Source organism: Lepidochelys olivacea (assembly GCF_965140295.1).
Source record: "Lepidochelys olivacea isolate rLepOli2 genome assembly, chromosome: 24".
NCBI lineage: Eukaryota > Metazoa > Chordata > Testudines > Cheloniidae > Lepidochelys > Lepidochelys olivacea.
In genome coordinates this window covers 2305780-2314679 of record NC_140434.1, presented here as the reverse complement: position 1 = coordinate 2314679, position 8900 = coordinate 2305780, and the positions used below count along the sequence as shown (strand labels likewise).

The 8900-nt window shown below is 44.3% G+C and overlaps 2 long non-coding RNA genes across 2 annotated transcripts; one reads left to right on the top strand and one right to left on the bottom strand.

Annotated features, from left to right (window-relative positions):
- Positions 1–1630: 1630 nt before the first annotated feature.
- Positions 1631–3928, bottom strand: LOC311512565. The gene is made up of 2 exons (XR_014709477.1): positions 3864–3928; positions 1631–2779 (listed from the first exon to the last, which is right to left on the bottom strand). It is a non-coding gene; the product is annotated as an uncharacterized lncRNA (long non-coding RNA).
- Positions 3929–6571: 2643 nt separating this feature from the next.
- Positions 6572–8437, top strand: LOC311512429. Its single transcript, XR_014709456.1, has 2 exons — positions 6572–6774; positions 7841–8437. It is a non-coding gene; the product is annotated as an uncharacterized lncRNA (long non-coding RNA).
- Positions 8438–8900: the final 463 nt, after the last annotated feature.

Below are 8900 nucleotides of genomic sequence, written 5' to 3'. Positions count from 1 at the left end.
TAATCATTTTTCTTGCCCTCCGCTGGACTCTTTCCAATTTTTCCACATCCTTCTTGTAGTGTGGGGCCCCAAACTGGACACAGCACTCCAGATGAGGCCTCACCAATGTCGAATAGAGGGGAAGGATCACATCCCTCGATGCGCTGGCAATGACCCTACTTATACATCCCAAAATGCCATTGGCCTTCTTGGCAACAAGGGCACACTGTTGACTCATATCCAGCTTCTCGTCCACTGTAACCCCTTGGTCCTTTTCTGAAGAACTGCTGCCGAGCCATTCGGTCCCTAGTCTGTAGCGGTGCATGGGATTCTTCCAACCTAAGTGCAGGACTCTGCACTTGTCCTTGTTGAACCTCATCAGACTTCTTTTGGCCCAATCCTTTAATTTGTCTAGAGCCCTCTGTATCCTATCCCTACCCTCCAGTGTATCTACCTCTCCTCCCAATTTAGTGTCATCTGCAAATTTGCTGAGGGTGCAATGCACATCATCCCCCAAATCATTTATGGAGATATTGAACAAAACCGACCCGAGAACCGACCCTTGGGGCACTCCACTTGATACCAGTTGCCAACTAGACATGGAGCCATTGATTGCTACCCGTTGAGCCCCACAATCTAGCCAACTTTCTATCCACCTTAGAGTCCATTCATCCAGCCCATGCTTCTGTAACTTGCTGGCAAGAATACTGTGGGAGACCGTGTCAAAACCTTTGCTAAAGTCAAGGAACGACACATCCACTGCTTTTCCCTCATCCACAGAGCCAGTTATATCCCCATAGAAGGCAATTAGATTAGTCACGCATGACATGCCTGGACTCACCAGTCCTCTCTTCATCAAAACGGCCCATTCTCCATCCTGGTTTTCATTTCTTCGCTGCCAGATCCTCCACTGTTACGTAGGGATTAGAATCAATCTAGAGAGCCATCATTTATGCCAGTGTACTGTGGGCGTACATTTTACAAGATCTGACACTTGACACTCACTTCCGCTCAGCTTGCATGATCCAGAGCAAAAGCAGATGGGACCCAGAGAATTCAGCTTCAAATGGAGATCGATTTTTAACAATATTTTTTCTTTCGGAAAACCTAGTCTGTTCTCAGTTACGGGTGTTAGTTGTGACAAATAATGAAACCACATGCAGAATCTTTGGGGAAATGCTTTGTATTAGGATTATCTCTCACTGTGTGTACAGCAATGTAGGGATGATTGTGTCTGATAGACACAAAGAGGAAGGATACCACAGCTCCTGCAGGAACTAAAACAGTAGGGGGTGATTACGGTAAATCATTGAGGAATGGAAACACTTCCAGAGAGGTACTACCCCCTGGCAACCTGGCATATGGTTGTGCAGCCTTCAATCCCTGGGTGAGAAGGGAGCCTGATGCGGGTCTCCAACCAAGAACGCTGACAACCGGGAGCTGAGGGAATCACACAGGGGGCTACAGTTGCATTTACACTGAAACTGTGATCGTGTGATATTCACGTTACATCCACATACAAATCAGTACTCATGTGCCTCTCTCACGCCGATTGCAATACAGGTTATGTACCTCATTAGTTCTGTGACTCTCTGCCACAGTGGTTGGCAAATAAGAAATGGAGCAGAAAGGAAAACCAAAAGGCTGGTAATATGATGCAGAAGGACTTTAATGTGAATTAGAAGAGAAGGACATAGCAAGAGACACAAGGAATGCAGAGCAGAAAGACTATATTTCTAGGGTTTCAAGAAGGTCTACAAGAAATCACTGGCTCCACGGTGATGCATTTCATACCAGATGTTCTTCTTCCTTCATTGCAGCTGTAGCGTTAAGAGTGAAGTCCTGTTTCCAGCATTTTTATCCCAGTCAGGATCAAATGAGACAAAGCAGAATGGGAGCAGAGCACTACGCTCTTTCTCTGTGAGTCATCTTCTGTAGCAAAACTAAAGGCAGAGACAAATGGCCCATACTCAGGAAGAGGCCAGTACACCCAGGGCCTAATCCTCACTGACACTAAGGTCCCTTTACGTTGCTCTGTAAGGAGCCTGCTCGTGAGTGTAAATGTTATTTGTGCCAACTTTAAGGTCCCGGCCTCAGTGACACTGTCAGAGTGGCCTAAAGGGGCCTTCATGGAATTGGGAGTCAGGCCTTTAGAGAGTTCTAGAAGAAGCTGTTAGAATAATGGTGGGGAGGGATAGCTCAGTGGTTTGAGCATTGGCCTGCTAAACCCAGGGTTGTGAGTTCAATCCTTGAGGGGGCCGTTTAGGGATCTGGGGCAAAAAAAAATTGGGGAGTGTGCCTGCTTTGAGCAAGGGGTTGGACTAGATGATCTCCTGAGGTCCCTTCCAACTCTGATACTCTAATAGGAGGCATTAGCGGAAACAGTCATAAAGGGAAATCCAGCTACTAGGTAGGTTTCCTGAGGCACTGAGCAATCACAGCTCCCATGGCAGTGGTGGTTGCTCAGCATTTCTGAAAGCCATTGCCCATAAGCTGATCGCTGAATCGTATCTTGCTTTTCGTTTCCTGGTTGTTCCTTGTTCCGGGTCTATTGCTCCTCAGCAAAACATGGCCAGCATCGTCCATAGCCGTACCCACTGCCCCATCGGTAAGGGTAAGAATAGCAGGAATCGTAATTAGGGCCCCATCCATAACTGTATGGCCTATAGTAACCCCATGGCCGATAGCAGTCATAATAGCCCCTATAACCGCCCCAGCCCCCATTCCAACAGGGGTCACAGCCCCAGTAATGAGAAATCTTTTGGTGGTGGTAAGTCATCTTTCTGCGTTGGAGGTAAACCTGAAACACACAGGGAAAAGCAGGGAAAAGAGTCAGCGTAATGCATTAGAGCCAAGAGAATGAAAAGGAAAAAGCTCAGTTCCTATGCTAACGGGGGCTAGAAAAAGAGAGAGATGGAGCCAGGAAATGATAATCTAGCCCCTGAGTTCCCAGCTCCATTTTGCCTCCTATTGCCTCGCCCTAGTCCTCTTGCTCCCCTCTCTCTTAGCCTCCCTCCTAACCAACCCTTCTCAACCCTTCTGAGTCCCTTTCTCTTAAAAAAACTGACTGGAATAAATAAACGTACAATATAGAGTATTTCTGTCAGACACTCATGGGATTTTTCTTCCCTTGTAGAAAAGGTTTATACAACGCTTGGCAGGGACAAATGTGTTAAGATTAGCTTGTGAGGATTTTACCTCAGCTTAGAGACCAATTCTCTCCAGAATCAGAGCATGGCACTTTGGCTTCTGAAGCTTGTGAGTCAGCAATACTTACAAATGAATGAATGGACTATTCTTTTGTCAAAGCGAAATACGAAGAACCGGAACCTGAGCAGGCAGATATCAGCACTGGTCAACTAAATTTAAGGATCTAAGCTAACTTACACTACCTGAGGATCTGCGTCTGACATGGCTACTCATGCGCACAAGACCACAGAAATTGCCCTCCTGGATCACACCAGAAGTCCATGTAATGTCAGACTCTCTGAACTATTGTTGAGCAGCAGCTGTCACACTATAAAGAAGCACACAGACGTGGTTTCTTATGGAATAAACTGGGGAAGTTTCTTTCTAGCACCCCTTAGTGAAAAGGTGGGTATGAGATTTTTCCAATCTACCTAAGAGATTTGAACACCTAATTCTTAAGGAAAATAAACAGGCACTAGTGTCCCAAACGCCTAGGTACCTGTAAAAATTGCAGCCTATGCTTCTAAACCATGAATCTACCAATGCCTGCAACTGACTAACTGCTATTTTAATGGAGAAGCCCCTTTCCGTAGCCAATATTCACAAAGTTACTTGCAAGATTACGTCCTAAATTAAAACCATCACATATGTAACATTTCGATAGCTCTAGAGAGTTTGAGAGAAATAGGACTCACCGAGCTCACCGAGGAGGATAAATCAAGGGAAGTGGTTAAAGGGCCCTGAGTCCCGAGCGCTTTTATACAATTTCGCAGACTGCCAGGAGAATCTGAGACAACCTTTAGTTTAAGGTCTTAAATGACTACAAAACAGGCTTTGCTACGCACGTCACTCCGTCATCTGATATAATTGTTTTCAAGATTATTGTGTTTTCAGCCTCCCATGGCATGACATGCACACAACACCCTTTCCGTTTCAGATTAGCAGCTGTGTTAGTCTGAATCTGCAAAAAGAAAAGAAGGACTTGTGGCACCTTTGTTAGTCTCTAAGGTGCCACAAAAACACCCTTTAGGTTTCTTTCATTTGAAAGGTTTTATGGGGCACAATTTAACCTGGAATTATTCTAGGGACCTCCATCAGATTTACAGGAAGAATTAATGCAAAGGTTCGTCAGAGCTGTATCTATTGAACAATCTGCTGTCCTGTAAAAGAATCCAGTTTGGTCCTTGTGAGCCAAGCCGGTAAGCGTTGCGGGCATTGCACAGTTCCTCTTAAAATTCAAAGGAGGGAAGGAACGCTGTCCAAAGTCTGAACCCTCAAGTTTTCTGATCTCCTGCCCATTGAAGTCAATGACAGCCATTACTCTGGCTGGGTGGGTTTTCTCTCAGGTATCGGACGCAAACTTTCTCAGTGTACTCTCTATGCCATTATCTAAATCACTGATGAAGAAATGGAACAAAACTGGACCCAGAACTCATCCCTGATGGATCATAATCATAATGATCATAATAAGGATCAGTAACATAATCTTCAGTTTAGAATTCAAATCTCCAGAAGATTGTGATAAGACACTTACGTTTATTCCTGTGGAAAATCCCATTCCTCGCTTCTCTCCATCTGACTGTGACTATAAAGCAGAATCTTAACTCCAACCTCATATTTCCCTCCAAACATTTTCCCATCTCCTCCAGCAACATGGGCCCTGGACCTGTTCCACCTACATTAGCTGAGGTTGCAGCTAAGGTTTGAAGAAGTGGTTTGCGATGTGGTGCTAGCTGTCTTGGGCCCAGGGTATTCGAAAGACAAGGTTGGAGAGGTAATATCTTTTGTAAGTGAAAGAGACAAGTTTCCACAGAATGATTCTTCTGCATGGGCTGGAAAACTTACACAAGTTGGTCCAATAAAATATATGACATTACCTACTTTTTCTTTTGTTAGTGAAATATTTGGAAGCCGAGAAAGTGAAGGGTCTAAGAAAGTTTAGCAACAGTGAGAAGTGGGTAGCAAATGCTATCTAGATTACGGTGCGTTATTTGTAACTTTGTCACTTCCTCTGTGACCTTCACCCCAACGTAACTCTATTTATTTGCACATAAGACAGGAGTGATAACAATCTAGTGGATGTTCTATTTCCCCAGGACACCAGATCTCAAAGCACTTCACAAACATTCATTAAGGTTGTTGATGTCCAAAGTGTTGGATTATTACAATGGTAATAGTTTCTTACTGGAAGACGCCCTTCGAATGAGCAATAGAGTCACTTTAAAATGCATGTCAAGGTCACTCGTGTCATTCTGCTAATTAAGTCATGATTTGTAGCTCAGAGTTTTGGACTATTTCATTTCCATTGGAAAAAAAATGGCATTTCCTTTTCAGATAAAAATTCCTTTTCAAGTTTAAGAACAGGAGATCAGCTGGCATAAATAAGCACAGCTCCATAGAATTCAGAGATGTTCGTGGCATTTGAATCAACATCAAGTGTCTTCAACCTTGCCTGGTTAGAGGAAAGAGCCTTTGGGAAGAGAGGTTGTTATACTTTAAAAAACATTCTCATCATGCTAAGAAAGCTTTCTGCAAACTCTGGGTCTTGCAACGTGCCCTAAAGTTGGTCAGACGTTGAATTAATCTAACCTCATAACATAGCCTTGGCCGAGAAAGCCATATCTCCATTTTCCTGAGGCATTTTCCTGCAAGAGAGAATTGTCTTAGCTGTTGTTGGAGGGAAATCATATTGCTCATGTTGTAAATATTCCGGGATTGACCTCAAAGCCTTTATAAAATATTGCAATGCTTTTTATCACCCACCCTCACCTCAACGCAAGAGGAATCCTGCAGTAGGCAGCACCATGAGCTTCTGCCATCATGATCATCCTGACCCCACAGCATTGGTGACATAACTAGAGGTAGATTATGAACTGAATTTCTAATCAATGTATGGGGAAATTCACCCCTGCACAGAGGACCAACACAAAGGCCTATTCAACTCACAGGTCCCTCTTAAGACCTAATTTGAAAGATGAAATGGGACTTAGAGAGTTCAAAGACCTTATCCTCTCTTTCTTCCAGGGGGAATTTTCAAGTCATAAGGTCTGAGTCAAAACCCTCCCACACTAATATCTCACATTGATTTCAATGGGCGTTAGATCTCGAAACTTAGGCTTACAGGTTCTGAGCATTGAGATTTCCCCCTTCCTCCTAGGAATTACAAGAGCAGTACAATGCCCGCAATACATAGCATATTTTAGCAGGACGAAACTGGATTCCTCTGCAGGACAGCAGATTGCGAAACTGATACAGCCCTGAATCTCCTTGACAATCACTCTCATTAGCACTCCTGAGGAGGTCACTAGAATGATACCAGGCACAAACGTGTCCCATAAAACTTTTAAAATAAAAGAAACCCGTGGGCTTGTATGTGCATGTTATACCCCATGTGAGCCTGATAACACAACAATCCTGAACACAGAAGAAAACAATTATATCAATTGCAGGAGTCATGTGCCCAGCAACATATGTTTTGTAACTAATTAGGACCTCGAGCAAAAGGATGTCTCAAATTCTCCAGGCTGTTTAAGAAACTGTATAAAAGTGCTCGCGACTCAGGGTTCTTTAACCACTTCTCTTGACTTCTCCTCCCTGGTGACCTTGGTAAGTCTGATTTGACTCTATCTTTCTATAGCTATCAAGACGTGTTCGTGATGGTTTGATTTAGTTCTGAAACTTGCACATACCTCTGTGATTACTGGCTTTATTCAGGGGTTTTCCCACTGGAAAAAAATGGTAAGTTATTAAGTTGCAGGCATTGGTGGATTCAGGGTTTAGAAGTTAAGGCTGCAATCTTTCAGAGGTACATAGGAATTTCTGGACACTAGGTCCTCTTTATTTTCATTAAGAATAAAGTGTTCAACTCCCTTCGGTAGATTTGAAAAATCTCAGACCCAACTTTTCAGTTTGTGGGGTTAGGAAGAAATTCCCCCAGTTTATTGCCAAACAGATTGCTTCTGTGTGCTTCTGCGTTCTTCTGTGGCAGCTGGTACCGAACATTCTTTCGGACACATTATTCTGATCTGATCCAGCAGGGCAATGTCTATGTTCTTCTGTGCACCAGGAGCATATTAAGATGCAGAGCCACAACTGGTGTAACTCCACTGAACTCAGTTGATCAGTGCTGATTGCTACCGGCTGAGGATCTGGTTCTTACTGTTTTGTTTTCCCAAAAGCATATTGTCCATTGATTCATTTGTAAGTATTACTGACCCACAAGGTTCAGAAGCCAAAGCACCATGCTCTGATTTTGAAGGGAACTGATCTCTCTGATGAGGTTAAATCCTCACAAGGAAACTATCCCGAACAAATTTGTCCCTGCCATGCTCCTTAGAAACATTTTGTAAGAAGGAATAAAAATCCCTTGCGTGTATGACAGAAATACTCTGTGTTCTACGTTTACTTATTCCAAACAGTGTTCTTAGGAGAAATGGACTGAGAAGTGTTCAAAAGGGTTGGATCAGAGGGGGGCTAAGAGAGAGGGGAGCAAGAGGACAAGAAGGAGAAACTGGGAGGCAATAGGTAGCCAGGACATAAGGGTCTAGGTCACCATTTCTCTACCTCTCTCTATCTCCCTGGCCGGCAATACAGTAGTAACTGAGTTTTGACCCTTATTATTCCACTGGCCCTAGCGTATTGTGTTGACTCTTTTCCCTGCTGTGTGTTTCAGGTTAACCTCCGGCGCAGAAAGATGACTTTCGATGAACTCATGAATGATGAATTGTATTATAACCCCTACTGTTACCAGGGCTGGCGCGGCTATAGAGGCCATTATGGCTGCTATAGGCCCTGGGGTTCCTGGAAGCCATACAGGTATGGGTGGGGCCATCAGTATGGTGGCCACTACCCTTACCGATGGGGCCATGGGTATGGCTATGGAAAGTTCTGGCCATGTTTAGCCGAGGAGGAATAGACCCGGAACAAGGAACAACCAGGAAACGTCAAGCGAGTTATGGAATCACAGCTGGGCTTATGGGCAATGACGTTCAGAAATGCTGATTGCGCACAACTCCCATGGGAGCTCTGAGTCCTCAGCACCTCCGGAAATCTGCCCAGGATCTTTATTTCCCCACTTACACTTTATGACTTTTTCCTCTATTGTCTTCCAGAACATCTGGTGTGAAAGGCGTCACCTTGTAACGGGTGATTTCTTGTTGACTTTCATGAAACCCTGGAAATAGGTTCTTTTTACGCTACCTACTGTCTGTCTCTTCCTGTGTACTTCTCCTCTTTTTCACATTAAACTGATTCTGCCTCAAAATATCAATCTTTTCGTTTTCCTTTCGGCTCCATTCCCGATTTACCAGCCACTATGGCCCAGATTCAAAAGAGCTACTTACGTGCCTAACTCCCACTGAAATCAGTGCGAGCCAGGCACCTAAATACCTTTGTGAATCTGGGTCTGTGGGTGACAACTCGCTGCTGGGCAGGGAACCAGTGCCTCTGCATTACTTAAGTCCCACTCAAGCCCTGTATTGCGAAGAGCATCAGGTCTGGCAAAAGTCTGTATATCATAAGAGAGGTATTAGCCCTCTAGATCCCCTCTCTTTACCAATTAGGTGTCGGGGATGCCTTCTGATTCACAGCTTCTAGACCTTGCCAGTCCCGGTTCAATCTCGAACAGTAGGTGCTTGGTACCCTCAAGATGGGCAATGCCAACACTGAAACCATCCCTCCTATTCCCTCCCTCCCAAGGGTGTTTAATTAAAAGCCCGTCAGGTTTAAATTTC